Genomic DNA, 18,920 nt, shown 5'->3' on the forward strand with positions numbered 1-18,920 from the left:
ATGTACATGTGGTATGGGAGTTTGCAGACGTATTCCCTGAGGAGTTGCCTGGGATACCTTCGGAACGACAGGTGGAATTCAGGATCGACCTAGTTCCTGGTGCGGCTCCGATAGCCAAGGCACCGTATCGGTTGGCTCCTCCTGAGATGCAGGAGTTGTCTACACAGCTGCAGGAGCTGTTAGACAAGAGTTTCATTAGACCAAGCAGTTCACCCTGGGGAGCCCCGATTCTGTTTGTTAGGAAGAAGGACGGGTCACATCGGATGTGTATAGATTGTCGGGAGCTGAACAAGGTAACGGTGAAGAACCGCTACCCACTCCTGAGGATTGATGACCTCTTTGACCAGCTTCAGGGAGCATCTTGGTTCTCCAAGATTGATTTGCGTTCAGGGTATCATCAGATGAGGGTCAGAGAGGAGGATGTGCAGAAGACTACGTTTCGGACGCGTTATGGCCACTATGAGTTTGTGGTGATGCCTTTCGGGCTCACCAATGCTCCTGCCGCGTTCATGGATCTCATGAACCGCGTGTGTAGACCGATGTTAGATCGGTTTGTGATAGTATTTATTGATGACATCTTGGTTTATTCCAAGACGCGGGAGCAGCATGAGGAGCATCTGCGAGAGGTTCTGGAGACTTTGAGGAGGGAGACCTTGTATGCTAAGTTCTCCAAGTGTGAGTTCTGGTTGCGCGAGGTGCAGTTTCTTGGGCATCTTGTCAACCAGAACGGGATTTTGGTAGATCCAGCCAAGGTAGAGGCCGTGATGAATTGGGAGGTTCCGAGGTCTCCATCTGAGATTTAGAGCTTTCTAGGATTGGCAGGCTACTATCGGAGATTCATTAAGAACTTCTCCAAGATAGCGGTTCCGCTCACCCGACTGACTAAGAAGTCGGTGGTGTATTGCTGGGGGCCTGAACAGTAGGCCGCATTTGAGACGCTGAGACAGAGATTGTGCGAGGCGCCAATCTTAGCCTTGCCAGAGGGCATGGAGGATTTTGTTGTGTACTGCGATGCATCCATCACAGTTTTGGGAGCGGTATTGATGCAGAGAGGGCATGTCATCGCCTACGCGTCGAGGCAGCTGAAGCCTCACAAGGCGAACTACCCGACGCATGATTTAGAGTTGGGGGCTGTTGTGTTCGCCCTCAAGATTTGGCATCATTACCTCTATGGGGTTCGCTGTATGATTTACACGGACCATAAGAGATTGAGGTATCTCATGGACCGGCCAAATCTATATATGAGGCAGCGTTGGTGGCTTGATGTGGTGAAGGATTATGATTGTGAGATCCTGTAACATCCGGAGAAGGCCAATGTTGTGGCCGATGCGCTTAGCCGCAAGGCAGCACCGATCAGGGATATATGTCTAAGGCTGACAGTGATGACTCCACTTCTGGAGTGGATCCGGGAGGTTCAACAGGAGGCCATGAAGGAGGAACATCGGAAGAGTGAGCGGATTTTGGGGCAGGTTTCCTCTTTCGACTATGATAGCCGAGGGTTATTGACTCTTCACCGTAGGGCGTGGGTCCCTTATCATGGAGGATTGTGCCAGGTCCTGATGGAGGAGGCACACAAATCCTGATTCTCCATTCATCCCAGGGCGATGAAGATGTATAGGGATCTTCGTCTAGATTATTGGTGGCCCTGCATGAAGCGGGATGTGGCATGGTATGTGGAGCGGTGCTTGACCTGCAGGAAGGTCAAGGCCGAGCATCAGAGACCACACCACAAGATGCAACCGTTGGATATCCCGCTGTGGAAATGGGAGGATATTACAATGGATTTTATCACGAAGCTTCCCAGGACCGCACGGGGGATGGATTCGATATGGGTCATCGTGGATCGATTGACCAAGAGTGCCCACTTTATTCCGATTCAGGAGAGCATCTCGGCCGAGAAATTGGCTGATGTCTATATCAGGGAGGTAGTGGCGCGACACGGAGTGCCAGTTTCGGTGATTTCAGACAGAGACGTGCGGTTTACTTCCAGGTTTTGGAAGAGGTTTCATGACGAGCTGGGTACTCGTCTGCATTTTAGCACCGCTTTTCAGCCGCAGACGGATGGCCAGAGCGAGCGGACCATCCAGACTCTGGAGGATATGCTGCGGGTATGCGTTTTAGATTTCGGAGGTAGTTGGGATACCTACCTCCCGTTGGCTGAGTTCTCGTATAATAACAGCTATCATGCGAGTATCGACCGTCCTCCCTTCGAGAGGTTGTATGGGAGGAGGTGCAGGACCCCGATATATTGGGGTGAGGTTGGCCAGGGAGTCATGGGGAGCACCGAAGTAGTGCTCAAGATGACAGAAAATATTCAGCAGGTCCGGAGCAGGCTTCAGACTGCTCAGAGTCGGCAGAAAAGTTATGCCGATAAGCGTCGATCAGACCTGGAATTCCAGGTTGGGGATATGCTTCTTCTGAAGGTGTCGCCATGGAAGGGCGTCATCCGATTCAGGAAGCGGGGCAAGTTGGGCCCAAGGTATATCTGCCCGTTCAGGATTGTAGCCCAAGTCGGCAAGGTGGCATACTGGCTGGATTTGCCAGGCGAGCTAAGTCAGATCCACAACACTTTCCACGTCTCTCAGTTGCAGAAGTGCCTAGTGGACGATATGGCGGTGGTACCCTTGGAGGATATTCTGGTTGATGGCAGCCTGAATTACATCGAGCGGCATGTGGCGATCCTTGACTGGAATTCGAAGGATCTGAGGAACAAAAGAGTAGAACTCGTGAAGGTGCAGCGGCAGCACCGGAAGGGGTCGGAGTGGACTTGGGAGTCGGTGAGTGAGATGATGGAGCACTACCCCGAGCTGTTTTAGGATCGAGTGGCAGACTTCGAGGGCGAAGTCTAAAATAAGTGGGGGAGATTTGTAGCACATGGTTCTTGGTATGTATTATGTTATTAAATCTTCATTTATTTTGCATTTTTAACCTTGGACTCAGCGAGTCGAAGGATGGACTCGCCGAGTAGAAGCGGGATAGGGCGCGGAGTTTAAGCTGCGGACTCGGCGAGTAGCCGCTGTTCGGACAAAAACCCTAATCTAGGGGTTTGCATCCTATTTAAATGACCTTATGCAGCCTCCTCTTCCCTTTATGCTCCCAAACACTCTTCATAGCAAACCCTAGCCGTTTTTGTGAAGATCTAAGGCTTTTTGAGTGATTCTTGTGACTTTTGATCTCAAGGAAAAAGGAAGAGCATAGAAGGATCAAGAGGGGACTGAAGGATTCGAGTTTGGTTCATCATTTGCTGTCTTTGGAAGGTATAAAGTCTGAACCTTGCTCATTATTTTGTTAGATCCCTCTTTGGGATGACTTAGGGCTTTTATAAGCCATTTTTGGTGGCCAACCATGTTTGCAAACATGGTTGGGGGTTTCGGCTTCTTTATCATGTCATTTTATGAGCCACAAGTCAGATCCAGGTTGCTTTTTTTTTGCACCAAGGAAGGCCCCATGCAACAAAAGAACCATTTTAGAGCCTTTTAAGCTCTAATGTCCCATGCATGCACGTAAAGTTTGTAACTTTACGTGATAGATCGAATTTAGGGGTCTGGATCTATCATTTGGTTAAGTGTTGTACATCAGAAATCAAAGTTCTTAGTAAGGAATGTGATAGACTCGGCGAGTCCATTCCTGGAATCGACGAGTCCAAGGGTTTTGGTCCCATATCAGTGAGGGTCATAAGGACCAGTTGAGTGTGGAAGGGTTTTGGGAGTCCCGGGGAGTGAACCAACGTTCTGGACTAAGAAAGTGTTCTGGGAATTCACGGTACTCGGCGAGTGCATGAACAGACTCGGCGAGTCCAAGACAATCTTCATGGAACTCGGTGAGTCCAATACAATCTTCATGGAACTCGACGAGTTGTTCATCAACTCGGTGAGTCGAGGACAGAACGTGTTCATAGGATGAAGAGTAACTCGACGAGTTGTTCATACAACTCGACGAGTCAAGTCAGGACATGAGTATCAGTTGATGATGAACTCGACAAGTTGTTCATACAACTCGGCGAGTCAGATGTGGATTCAGTCGGTGTTCATTTAGAAGGAAAACTTGTCGAGTCATCGCCTAACTCGACGAGTAGAGACGGGTATGAGGTCTGATGGAAGGATAGGGACTCGGCGAATTGATGAGTCAACTCGGCGAGTCAGGTCAACTGGAAGTTGACTTTGACTTTGACTTGGTAAAGGGGTAAAATGGTCATTTTATCCTAAGGGTAGATGTCAGTTTTTGACTAAGTGTTTTGTGGGAATTTTAGCCGGAGGACTTCCGGAGCAGCAGCAGCAGTTAGAGGATTCCCGCACAGTTCAGCAGATACGAGGTGAGTTACCTTCCAGTAGGGGTGGGTCTAAGGCCACAATGACGGCCCACCATTGAGGAGTATTTAGAAGATAATTGTATTTATGATAATTTATCTTGGTCTAGTTTGTGTTTGGTTACGAGTTATATCTGTATGATATGTTACATGATAGGGATAGTTTCCCTGATAGTGGTCCTTAGGACCAAGGGGTAGGTCAGTACCCAGATATGTCTGAATGTGTGCTTATATCTTGCTATTGTATGCTAGTAGTAGGGGGTGGAATAGTCCCTAGTTACCGATTGAAAGATACCGATGATGATTACCGGTTGAAAGATACCGATGACGATTACCGGTTGAAAGATACCGATGATGTTTACCGGTTGAAAGATACTGATGATGATTTCCGGTTGAAAGATACCGATGGTATTGTATGGTATGTGGTATGATGGGGGAACTCACTAAGCTTTGTGCTTACGGTTTCAGTTTTTGGTTTCAGGTACCTCTTCGTCTAAGGGGAAGGAGCCGGCGGCGTAGCATGGCATCACACACACATATGATTTTTCCGCATGGTGTTTTCTGGGATTGTACTCTGATATGACATTTGTTCATGGTTGTGGGTTTCAAATATGATACTTGGTTTTACGATGTCATGTTTATACAATACTTTCTAATGAATGTTTTATGAATTAATTAATCAAAAATGAAGTTTTTGGGCTTGAATTTTGGGATGTTACAATTTGGCCTAGGAGTGCCATGGTGTGGTGCATAGGCAAGGTTAGCCTTATCAATTGGAATCTCAAGAACCTGGTGGCTGAACCATGTGTGAGGTTGGTAGTCTGAACGGTGTATTGGGGGTTTTTATATATAGTTTAGTGAATAGATGCAACAAATTAGAATATTTCGGGTGAATGCTATTGTAATCATTGGATCTTGGGTTTCGAGTTAGGTACCAAGTTGGCTTCTGGTTGAGACTCGCATTGGGAATCGTTAGTGTGGTTATGCTAGTTCTTTATTTCAACAACATAGGAATTAAATAATCTGTATGCCAAGGGCATCATCTGGAGGGTTTAGGGTAAAAAGGAATGTTTTCAGTTTGGATGGTAGAAAAGGCCCTTATGGCTGTGCTTTGGAATGGTTCTAGCTGTGTGTAGTTCTGGAAAGTTATGGGACTTCAGAATTATAGCAGCAACGTATCGGTTCAACAGTTAAGGAATCAGTGTTTTGTTCAGTACTAGAATGTTTATCTCTCAGATTGTATCTTGTAGCTCATTGTGTTCATGGATCTGTTAACTTCAGGATGAATCTTTTACTCGAAGGATTATCTAATCTTCTACCAAGTGAAGGGTTTCAGTATCAAGGATCAGTTAGTAATTTTGTTTTCAGTGGAAACGACAAGATAATCAAGTAATGGAAGTGTTATGGTCAGTCAGAATACGATGTGAGTCAGACAGGGTTTAGAGTTTCGAATTTCAGGCATAATGGTAATGGTTATCTTTCAGGGGTAGTGGATGAAGTGTTCTAGTTTTCCGATGTGATTGGGAGGTAGTAAGGAGTGATTTCGAGTGATGGACATCACTAGGTTGAGTCGTGATGAGTTGGGATCTTATTGGGTGAGCTCTCACAACGTGACCAAAGCTCGTCACGACGTGAGATGTGGTTTTTGGGATTTTGGGCCATGTTGGGCCCTTGTTTTCTATATGTGGGCCTTTTTGGTTCTTGGGTCCATTTGGAGCTTAGGGTATATTTTAGGAATTTGGGCCTTCTTGGATTAGGCCCATGATGGGTTTTGGGCCCAATTAGGAAGTTGAGCAATATTGGGCTTTTGATGCTTTTAGGTTTGGGCCTCGAATTCTGGGCCTAGTGTGGAAAGGATAATATTGACTTTTACCCTAAGTGATGGATAATTAGAATAGTAATCCAGATTTGGGTTATGGACCAATTATTAATTAGGTATTATTTGATGATGTTAGCGCGAGGATTTTCCGGATCGGTAGTTCGTGCTTTTACTTGAGACATTCAACAACTTGAGGTGAGTTTTCTCACTATATCCATGGGTACAAGGCACCAATGCCGGCCCATTACTTGTTATGTGGAATGCTAGTCGTCTCTGTGATGCTTGCATGTAAGACCAGGATCTGGCCCTTGACAGTTGAATGAAAGACCAAGATCTGGCCCCTGCACTTGTATGTAAGACCGAGATTTGGTCCTCAACATTGCAAGGAAAGACCATGGGGGTATCCGATGACACTTGTATGTAAGATCGGGATTTAACCCTTGACATTGCATGGGAAGACCATGGGGGTAGCTCATGGCACTTGTATGTAAGACCGAGATTTGGCCATTGACATTGCAAGGAAAGACCATGGAGGTATCCCATGACACATTTATGTTTTGTGTATGTGGTATTTTGGGGAACTCACAAATCTTTGTGCTTATGATTTTCAGTTTATGTTTTAGGTACTTCCGGTTCGAAAGGGAAGGGCCCATCGTGATCGCAGCACATCCACCCATGTTTCCAAATTATGATGATTTTGGGATTGTACTCTGATAACTATTTTCTTATAAAGAACCTTTGAATATTTAGAAAACGGATAATGAATGTTGACTTAAAGTTAATTAATGTTTGTTTGAATTAAAAATCAAATTTTTTACCTTTAAATTTTTGGGACGTTACACGACGATCATGAGTACATCACACGAAATGGCATTACATGGAAATGGGTTGTGCTTAGCAGCCAACAATCACGAATATGTCATGCAGAATGGCTTTACATGGAAATGGATCGGGCTTGGCATCCAATGATCACGAATGTGCCATGCGCAATGACATGGCATGGAAGTGGATCAACAAACGTTGTGAGCCCTCAAGCCTTTCTGCTGGAGTACGTCATGATAGTGGGGTTAGGATGAGGAGTCCATCGATTCAAGGCGAAGGTTGTGAATCTTATGAACCGTATATGCAGATTAAACCGCAATAATGGAGTTGAGCTTAGAAGCTAAGCAGCTCATGGCAAGGGTTATATCTAGATCTCGCAAGCGGAGCTTGCCGCTATAATGGAGTTGGGCTGAGAAACCAAGCGACTCGAGGCAAGGTTTATGAACCTTTTGAAATTTTAGTAAGTTTGGGCTTAATAGGCTTCAGTTTATGTGCCCGAACCAGTTGGTTGGATCGGCCGGAATGTGATGGCACTCGATGCTTTTCCATATCATTCGTTGTAGTGACAATCGGTGCCCCGCTATCTTGGGAATTGTGATACAATTTTCCAAGAGTTGAGCCTACTAAGAGTTGGAAAACAAGGTTGCTAAGAGCTGGATAGCGCAACTGCTGAGAGCTTGCGAAGTGATATTTTCGGGAGTTGGGTAGCGAGATTGCCTGGGGCTGGTCAACACGACTGCTGATAGCCGGGCAACATGACTACTGAGAGTTGGGCAAAGGGATTGCCAAGAACTGTCAGCAAGACTTCTAGGATCCAGGCAATGCGATTGTTGAGGATTGGGCTGTGAAGTTTCTCCTTCATTTATAACACTAATGTCTTCCCGGGGATGCACAATCGTATACAATGTTCACTTGTTATGTAATTCAACTCTTTTATCAAATTAGAGTTAACACTTCTGCATAGTGTTGTGTGGTTTGTTCACAGCTTGACGATGATCAACAACGAAATATTTTGACGGTTTTTGTATAACCGTTGTTGTATTGGAGATTGGTATCCCATCAAATGTCGCCATTTTTGTAGGTGCATTTCTAGTATTAGGTACTAGCGTGGCTAAATGTGAGCTCTTTTTTATGCATTAGCTCGTGCTAGAACATTTGATCCTCGTTTGTTCCTTCATGTCATTACGAATGATAATAGTAAGTTATCTAACTCCATACTATGTAATTAATAGTAAGATAAATATATGATAATGGTATTTAAAGTGTATACAGGCATATGTTTTGGAAATTTCTCACAACATGTGCCTTTGTGTAAGCTTGTAAGGTAAAATACTTGTATATTGGGTAAAATGTTTTTGTAGTATGTAATCCGTAGCTAAGCATCAACGATGACGAAATGGTTTGATTAAACCGAAAACTGTTTGCCAATTCAGTTAACCAAGTGTGCCATCTTTGCATATGAAAATTAGATGTTGTGGTAAAAATATCTTCTACTGAGTATATGCTGCATAAATACTTTAACCTCCTTGAAGGTAAATGCATGACATGATTGTCACAATAGAGTTTTAGTCAATATTTTTGGCTTACTAAATAGAGGCAATATGTAGGTATGTTTATGGTATTGATTTACTTGAGAAAAGAGAGATGTGTAGAGAAGTAGGTTGATGTGTGTCTGGCGTAGGTTTTCAATCTGGGCCTTTCTGTCACGCTAAGAAGCGTGATCTCGTCATGTGGCCTTTGAGACCATTACGTGGCACGACTGTTGTGTCGAGCTTCGAAGTCCGTAGATAAATGCAACATGCTTGGTCTATGGTTCCCACGATCCAGTCACAGTCGAAAGTTTCTCATAAAAATACCATTAGAGGAAATCTGTACCCGCCCCGACGATTGAGATGAGATCCATGACAAGTGCCTAGTAGAGGATTATATTTATATGCCCACTAGGGGAAACTTTGGGTGACTGGTCTGCAAATGCTCTATTAACCGAGCTTTGCTCCGTGCGCTTGCTGTCGGCGCGTTCTGAGTATCACGACGGTGGAGCGGTTATCTCTAAGAGACGACATGCTCATGTTTGATAGTTCATATGTTTTCTTGAAATCATAGACTGATTAGCGGTTGCTTCAAAGCATTTCTCAGGGTAGTAGCAGTAGCGTACTACTCTTCCCCACTTTTTGGAAAAAATAGATGGGGTTGGATTGCAATGTGTATTCTGAATACGTGTTTTGTGGATTGAAGCTTGTAGTATTTGAACGGCGAGTGGCTGACTCTTAACTTGTAATATGGCCATTCTGTTTGTTGAGATGGTCAATTTTGATATTTTTGAGCTAACCCATTAAAAATCTGGTTTAATGGGAGCCCGAAAAACTATTGAAGCCCAAAAAACTATTGGAGCCCGAAAACTGTTGATCTCAAACACTGAGTTGTTGGATCTCACTTAATATAATTGGACCAATTCTTCTTCTTCTCCTTCTCTCTCTCCATCTTTTTTTTTCTTTTTGCAAATGTCGAGCGATTCTGGACCTTAATACGTATTCAGAAAACATATTTTCTTGAGCAGAGCTTGCGGACCGCGAGCGTAAAATGGTTAAATTTTATTTTGCAAGAATATGTTATTATAGATCTAATATAATGGAAGTCCCAAAAGTTGTTGGGGGTAAGCCAACAAAAAATCAAATGTGGGTGGAGCCCAAAATAATTATGGAAACCCATTTGATTAATTAGCCCAAATACTAATATTTCTTGTTTGAACATTTTAGGGAATCCACATGCCCACTTATGCTATGAGTTTGGATGAGAAAGGCTACAACCGCATCCTTCTCTCAATCCGTCACAAACGTCAAAAATAAAAATGAGGTCCGACATTCAGAGTTCCTAGTAACTACTCGTCGGAGTCCGTCTCTGTTAGAGGGGGATCAGAGGAGTGTTTCATCGGCGATGCACGTTTGTTTCGTCACCCTTCTTGTTGGATCTAGTACAGCTATGCAGCAGAGCAACCCTTTTAGAAAGTCGGCGCTGGAAGTGGTTGGCTTCAGCAGTAAGATTTGCCGGTGATGCTGGGTTTTTGGGTCTTCGTTTAATGGTCGCAATTTAAGTTCATCAGGTGGTGATGGTTGTGACCACAAACACTAGATCTTGAAGATTTCGTCTGGCTAACGGCAAGTCGGCGGTGCCAACAGTGAGCGACGCTTGAGCTATTGTCAGCTAGCCGGGGTCGATCGGTGGCGGCGATTGAATTTTGTTTATTGGAGTCAGAAGCGCTTGTTTATTGTAACATCCCGAGTTCAGGTATACCTCGAGAACCTTGATCTTTTGAGCTATTTTCATTTTTGGCCTTAAGATATAAAAGAGTGAAAACGAGTACGCGGGGCGTACCTGAGGGTACGCTTAGCGTACTCGTCAGCGTGCATGAAACGCGAAGACCACCTAGTACACTGGGCATACTAGGCCTAGAATGCAACCCTATTTTGGGGTGAGTCCTCCATATAAGGAACATGATGGGCTCATTTATGGCCACCATTTCCATAGAGAAAACCCTTAGAGTGCCCTTATCTCCTATCTAGAGCTTTTGTGTGTGTCTTTGAGCTTTGAGAGGGTGTTTGTGTGGTTTTGAAGAGAAGAGAATGCCTTGAAGAAGGAGAGTTGGAGCCCAAGCTTCTAGATCTGAGCAAATCTAGGTGGGAAGCTTCTATTTAAGGTATAAAGTTTCAGATTTTGCTTTTCCTTTCTTGAGTATGTTGTGATGAGCATTTTAGGGTTTTGTCCCAAAAAGGTGGAGTCTTGATGAGATCTTGAACTCCAGAGTCTAGGACCAACCCCTTTTGAGTGTATGAGTAGTGTTATGTCATAAAAATCAAATCTTGGTTGGTGAAATTACTCCATGCATGAGTTATGAGACCCTTGGGACAAAAGAGTGTGTATTTTTGGAGGATGGAGAATTTCCAGCCATCCAAAGGCTTAAAGTCGATGACTTTATGGATTAAGAGGCATTAGAAGGTCTAGATCTAAGATATGAGCTTATGTATTAACTGATTAAGACCATGAGTATGAGAAGAGTAAAAGTGGGGCCTACGCTGAGCGAAACCCCCAATACGCGCCGCGTAGGGGCTGAGCACCCCGATTTTGGATAGCAGCCGAGTACGCCCAACGTAGGGAGTTGGATTGCTCTGCGTACTCCCTGCTGTTGACTTTTGTTGACTTTTAAGGCTTGGTCAAGATTGAGAACTATTAAGCTTTGGAGGGGTAAAATGGTCTTTTACCTTTTTGTGAGTTGTAGAAGGGTTAGTCTAGCTTCTTGAGGGCCAATATTTAATGGGGAAAATTATTATGTGTTAGGGGGAGGCTAGACCGATGGGTAGAGATCAAGATCCCGAGTGCGAGATTTTCATTTATTAGCTTACAAGGTGAGTCTTCTCACTATACTTACCTTGAGTGGTAATTTTTATGTGTGACCAGAGGGTCTTATTTACATGAGCTATGTAATGAGTTATGCTGCTATTTATTTGTTTTATGCATTTTGTGTATTATTTGAGATGCTGAGTTAAAGGGACCGGAGGGTCCATCTGAGTTGTGGGACCGGAGGGTCCCACTGAGACACATCGACCAGAGGGTCTTATTGAGTTATAGGCTCGAGTGGCTAATGTGTTGTGTGTGGTATTTTGGGGAACACACTAAGCTTTATGCTTATCGTGTTATGTGTTATGTGTTTCAGGTAGCTCCGAGGATCGCGGCAAGGCATCGACATGATTGTACACACCGACGGGAGATTGTTATTTTAATGATTCTGGGATTGTGTTTTATTTGTTGACATTGAGACATATGTGATTTGAGAATTATGAAACGAGTTTTTATTGTGTTTAAAAATGAAAAACTTGTTTGAATATTTTCGTTGTTACAAGTTGGTATCAGAGCCTTGGTTTGAGGGATTCGGATGCACCCTCGGGTGTGTTTGGACTCAAACTGAGGATTTGAGTAGGATGTTCAAAAAGAGATAAATTTTCCTAAAAATGAGCAAGAGTTTAAGAGAAGTCGAGACGGAGCAGTGTGTATAATCAGCCTGATCCGAGCGGTGATTTCCCAAAATACCCTCATTTTGTGTTATGAGATTTTTTATGTGATATAATGCATGCTAGAGAGTAAACTAGGTGATTCATATATTAGGACTAGGGTGGCCTGATTTGTGTGGCCTTAGCCTAGGGATTTATGCTATTAGTGTTTAGCTTGAGTCTAAGTACCTAGCAGGAGCGAGCCAATGAGAGAACTATGTGAGAGTAGCTTGTGAGGCATAGAGTATTTGTAAATTGGGATCAGAGAAGGAGGACTTGGGGTGAGCACTGATGCGGCGTGGAAGGTAGTATTGGGCCCGTACTACTGGAAGCACCGGATCAGTGGGCGGCCCAAGTAAGAATCCTAGGGATGCTAAGGAACAAGTAGGGGTGGGTGATCGAGAGTGAGTATGCTCAAGCGAGTCTCTGATGATATTGTGTTGTGTTTCAGAGATGTCATGGTGGGGAAACGCCACAACCCTGGGAGCAGTGGGAGTAGCGATGAGGATATATGGAGGATGATCCACGGGGAGGTGGCTGCATCTATCAGAGCAGAGATTCCAAAGATTTTTAGGTCTATCAAGACCACCTTGATTCAGACGTTTGACGAGCGATACGCTGCTATCACTAAGGCTGCTGCTGCCGCGGCCACTGCATCCGTCGCCGCTGCTAGGCCACAGGAAGGTGACTCGTTGCTGTTCCGAGAGTTCAGCAACACGAAGCCACCAGAGTTTGATGGGACGCAGGATCTGATTGTTGCGATGAGGTGGATCTCCAATATCGAGGGGTTTTTTTACACGTGTTCCTGTCCCGACCATTTGAGAGTTTGGTTTGCGCTGAACCAACTTCGCTTGGGAGCGATGGACTGGTGGAAGTTTGTGACAACTGGCTTTACCACTGCAGATCATGATGCAGTGACATGGGAGAGGTTTGTTTAGATGTTTCAAGACGAGTATTTTCCCCCGATGGAGGGGGAACGTTTGGAGCAGGAGTTTCTATCTCTCAGGAAGAAGATAGAGTCAGTGACTGAGATCTCGAGGATGTTCCATGAGAAGGCGATGTTTTGCCCTGAACACGTGTCCACCGAGCAGGCACGTGTGAGCCAATATCTAAGCATACTGAGGAGGGATATACGAGAGTTCGTGGCAAACTCGTTATACCAGACATTGGCCGAGCTTCAGGCCAATGCCAGGAGGAGGGAGATTGAGCTTGAGTTACAGACTAGGGAGGATGAGGAGGAGTCCTGGGGGAGGGACCGGAGACCAGTGCAGTAGTAGCTGGTGACGAAGCGGACCAAGCCCGCTGATTCCAGAGTTGGGGGCCAGAAGGGCCGCACTTGTGGCAAGTGCGGCAAGAGTCACGAGGCTTCTTGTCGTACGGGGATCTGTTACAAATGCGGCAAGGAGGGGCACATCACGAAGGATTGCCCCAAGGGATTCTTGGTTTTCTTTCATTGCAACCAGACCGGCCACCGGAAGGCCGAGTGCCCTCAGCTAGTGCAGGGATCAGCATAGAGATCTACACCTATTTATGTGCGTGCTACCGAGAGCCGGCCAGTGAAGGCCGAGACACCGAAGGTTCGTGGGAGAGCTTTTCAGCTGACAGTGGAGGAGGTCCGCGAAACACTTGACGTTGTGGCCGATACGTATTCTTATTTTATTCTTTTAAGCTATTTGGTACGTATATTGTGATTATGTATAGTTACTTTTCTTGTGTGTTCTGTGCGTACCTTGGTGTTATTTGACTTGGGCGCGATTCGGTCATTCGTATCTTTAGCTTTTAGTCGTCACCTTAGTATCTGTCGAGAGGCGTTGAGTCTACCTCTGAGAGTTTCCATAGTTGATGAGCATTCGGTGTTTGCAACTGATGTGATTCGAGGATGTGTGCTTGATATTTTCGAAGTTGAGGTTCTTATAGATCTGGTGCCGATCGCGATGAGGGATGTCTGTGTCATCGTGGGCATGGATTTGTTGAGTCGATTTGGAGCTGTGATCGACTGTGAGCGCCAACTGGTGACTATACGAGACCCTAGTGGGGGAGTACTTACGGTATACGGTGAGGGCAGTAGATCTGGATCAACGTTCTGCTCTGTTGCCAGGGCGAGGCAGAGTTTGTAGCAGGGATGTATGGGGTTTCTGGCGTATGTGTTAGATGCTCGGGCTTCTGCGTAGAGATTGACTTCTCTCTCTGAGGTTCCGATAGTGTGCGAGTTTCCAAATTTTTTTCCCTAGGAGTTTCCGGGTGTGCCACCCGATAGGTAGGTAGAGTTTCAGATTGATTTGGTGCCGAGTGCGGCCCCTATTGCCAAGGCACCCTATCGCCTTGTGCCATCATAGATGCAGGAGTTATCTTCTCAGCTCCAGGAGCTATTGGGGAAGGGGTTTATCAGGTCGAGTAGTTCGCCGTGGGGAGCCCCGATCCTTTTTGTCAAGAAAAAGGATGGTTTACACCGGATGTGCATTGGTTACTGGGAGTTGAACAAGTTGACGGGCAAGAACCGTTACCCATTTCTGAGGATCGACGATTCATTCGATCAGTTGCAGGGGGCGTCTTGGTTTTCCAAGATCGATCTGAGGTCTATGTATCATCAGATGAGAGTCCGCGAGGAGGATGTCCAGAAGACGGTCTTCAGGACGCGTTATGGGCACTATGAGTTTGTGGTGATGCATTTTGGGCTCACCAACGCACCGGCGACATTCATGGACCTCATGAACCGAGTGTGCAAACCCATGTTGGATCGTTCGGTGATTGTGTTCATCGACGATATTTTGGTATTTTCGAGGACCAGAGAGCAGCATGAGGAGCATCTGAGAGAGATTTTGGGTATACTGAGGTCGGAGAGGCTCTATGCCAAGTTCTCCAAATGTGATTTCTGGTTGTGAGAGGTCCAGTTCATGGGACACCTCATTAACCAGAATGGTATTTTGGTCGATCCGGCTAAGATTGAGGCAGTCATGAGGTGGGAGGTGCCGAGATCCCCCACCGAAATCAGGAGTTTTCTAGGACTGTCCGGGTACAATCGGAGATTTATCAGGGATTTATCCAAGATTGCCGTCCCACTCACCAACTTGACCCGGAAAGTTGTCGCGTTTATTTCGGGTCCCGAGCAGCAGACTTCATTCGAGACCCTTCGCTAGAGATTGTGCGAGGCTCCCATGTTGGCCCTCCCGGAGGGGATGGAGGATTTTGTGGTTTTCTGCGACACATCTATTACGAGTATGAGTGTAGTTCTGATGCAAAGAGGGCACGTGATAGCGTACGCATCGAGGCAGTTGAAGCCTCATGAGACGAGATATCCCACCCATGATTTGGAGCTGGGGGCAGTAGTGTTTTCCCTCAAGATCTGGCGTCACTATCTGTACGGGGTTCGGTGTACCATATACACAGATCAAAAGAGTTTGAAATATCTTATGGATCAACCCAACCTTAACACGAGACAGAGGAGATGGTTGGATGTGGTGAAAGATTACGACTGCAAGATCCTGTACCATCCGGGCAAGGCTAATGTGGTAGCCGACGCCCTGAGCCACAGAGTAGAGAGTGCTCTGATCCGAGACGTGTGTATGAGGATGACAGTGATGAATCTAGTCTTAGTTATCATTCAAGAGGCCCAGGCAGAGGCCGTGAGACCAGAGAATCGCAAAGGGAGCGGGTGATTGGGCAGGTGTCCGAGTTTGTAATGGACAACCGCGGGCTTATGACCTTTCAAGGAAGGATTTGGGTGGCCTTTACGGGCAGAGCACGACGTGTACTGAAGGAGGAGGCACACAAATCGAGATTTTCAATCCACCATGGGGCCACTAAGATGTATTTGGACCTGAAAAGAGACTATTGGTGGCCCTGTATGAAGAGGGATGTGACTTGGCTGGTCGAGAGGTGCTTGACCTGTCATCGAGTTAAGGCCGAGCACCAATGTCTGCATGGAAAACTGCAGCCACCATAGGTTCCCCAGTGGAAATGGGAACAAATTTCCATGGATTTTATCACCAAGTTGCCGAGGACCGCGCAGGGTGTCGACGCGATTTGGGTGATTGTGGACCAGTTGACGAAGATCGCTGACTTCCTTGCTATCAGTGAGAGCTCTTCTGCTGAGAGGCTAGTAGAGATATATGTGAGAGAGGTGGTGGCTCGGCATGGAGTGCCGACATCTATAGTGTCCGATCCGGATGTGCGTTTCACTTCCAGATTCTGGAAGAAGTTCCACGAGGAATTGGGAATGCGATTGCATTTTAGCACAGCCTACCACCCACAGACAGACGGACAGAGTGAGTGGACGATTCAGACGCTCGAGGACATGCTTCGAACGTGTGTTATGGACTTTGGTGGAAGTTGGGACACATACGTACCCCTGGCTGAGTTCTCTTACAACAACAGCCACCATTCCAGTATCGACATGCCTCCTTTTGAGCTCCTTAATGGGAGGAGGTGTTGGACCCCCATCTGTTGGGGAGAGGTAGGACATCGAGTGATGGGTGGCACTGAGATAGTGCTCAAGAAAACTAAGAAGATTCAACAGGTCAGACAGAGGTTACTGACGGCTCAGAGTCGCCAGAAGAGTTATGCAGATAGGCGACGGTCCGAACTCGAGTTTTAGGTTGGAGATTTCGTTATCCTGAGGGTATCCCCATGGAAAGGGGTAATACGGTTCAGGAAGAGTGGCAAGCTGGGGCCCCGATTCATCGGCCCTTTCAGGGTGACCACTAGAGTGCGTAAGGTAGCATATCGTTTAGAGCTACCTGTGGAGTTGAGCTAGATCCATGACACCTTCCATGTGTCCCAACCGAGGAAGTGTGTGGTCGACGAGACGGAAGTGGTACCACTAGAGGATATTCAGGTGGATGCGAGCCTGAATTATATTGAGAGACCTCTCGCGATTATGGACCGAAAGGTGAAAGTGTTAAGGAACAAAGAGGTGCCCCTGGTTCAGGTTCAGTGGCAACATCGGAAGGGGTCCGAGACAACTTGGGAACCGGAGTCCGAGATGCGGGAGCATCATCCGGAGGTATTTGAGGAGCATGACTTCGATGGCGAAGTGTGATCCTAGTGGGGGAGAATTGTAACATCCCGAGTTCAGGTATACCTCGAGAACCTTGATCTTTTGAGCTATTGTCATTTTTGGCCTTAAGTTATAAAAGAGTGAAAACGAGTATGCGGGGCGTACTTGAGGGTACGATTAGCATACTCGTCAGCGTGCATGAAACGCAGAGAGCATCTAGTACGTTGGGCCTACCCGTGGGTACGCTGGGCGTACTAGGCCCAGAATGCAACCCTAATTTGGGGTTAGTCCCCTATATAAGGAACATGATGGCCTCATTTCTGGCCACCATTTCCAGAGAGAAAACCCTAAGAGTGCCCTTATCTCCATTCTAGAGCTTGTGTGTGTGTGTTTGAGCTTTGCGAGGGTGTTTGTGTGGTTTTGAAGAGAAAATGAGGCCTTGAAGAAGGAGAGTTGGAGTCCAAGCTTCTAGATCTAAGCAAATCTAGGTGGGAAGCTTCTCTTTGAGATATAAAGTTTCAGACTTTGCTTTTCCTTTCTTGAGTATGTTGTGATGAGAATTTTAGGGTTTTGTCCCAAAAGGTGGAGTCTTGATAAGATCTTGAACTCTAGAGTCTAGGACCAACCCCTTTTGAGTATATGAGTAGTGTTATGTCATAAAAATCCAATCTTGGTTGGTGAAATCACTCCATGCATGAGTTATGAGACCCTTGGGACAAAAGAGTGTGTATTTTTGGAGGATGGAGACTTTTCAGCCATGCAAAGGCTTAAAGTCGATGACTTTATGGATTATGCGACATTAGAAGGTCCAGATCTAAGATAAGCGACCATGAGTATGACAAGAGCAAAATTGGGGCGTACGCTAAGCGTAACCACCAATACGCGCCGCGTAGGAGCCGAGCGCCCCGATTCTGGATAGCAGCCGAGTACGCCCAACGTAGGGAGTTGGAACGCTCAGCGTACTCCCTGCTATTGACGTTTTTTGACTTTTAGAGTTTGGTCAAGATTGAGGACTATTAAGCTTTGGAGGGGTAAAATGGTCTTTTACCCTTCTGTGAGTTGTAGAAAGGTTAGTCTAGCTTCTTGAGGGCCAATATTAATTAGGGATAATTATTATGTGTTAGGCGGAGGCTAGACCGGTGGGTAGAGATCAAGATCCCGAGTGCGAGATTTTCATTCATTAGCTTACGAGGTGAGTCTTCTTACTATACTTACCTTGAGTGGTAATTTTTATGTGTGACTAGAGGGTCTTATCTACATGAGCTGTGTAATGAGTTATCCTGATATTTATTTGTGTTATGCATTTTATGTATTATTTGAGATGCTGAGTTAAAGGGACCAGAGGGTCCATCTGAGTTGTGGGACCAGAGGGTCCTACTGAGATACATCGACCAGAGGGTCTTATTGAGTTATAGGCTCAAGTGGCTAATGTGTTGTGTGTGGTATTTTGGGGAACTCACTAAGCTTTATGCTTACCGTGTTATGTGTTATGTGTTTCAGGTAGCTCCGAGGATCGCGACAAGGCACCGACATGATTGTACACACCGGCGGGAAATTGTTATTTTTATGATTCTGGGATTGTGTTTTATTTGTTGACATTGAGAAATATGTGATTTGAGAATTATGAAACGAGTTTTTATTGTGTTTAAAAATGAAAATTTTGTTTGAAAATTTTCGTCGTTACAGTTATGGTGGATCGACGGACATTCAATGACTAGAGGTGGCCGGTGGCAGTCTAATTCCAAGGCTGGTGAGGTTGTGCTGGAGGTTAATGCTTAGCGAGATGGAGAATTGGTAGTCGGAAATGGGATAGCGGATGCTGTTTGTCAACTGTTGGTCTAATAACTCCAGATGGTGGCAGCGAATCGGGAAGCTGAAGTCATCGTCGATACCGGTGCTCCGAGGGTGCTTCGTCGAAGCTGGAGACGTCCGACG

This window comes from Lactuca sativa, chromosome 9, assembly GCF_002870075.4.
Source record: "Lactuca sativa cultivar Salinas chromosome 9, Lsat_Salinas_v11, whole genome shotgun sequence".
NCBI lineage: Eukaryota > Viridiplantae > Streptophyta > Magnoliopsida > Asterales > Asteraceae > Lactuca > Lactuca sativa.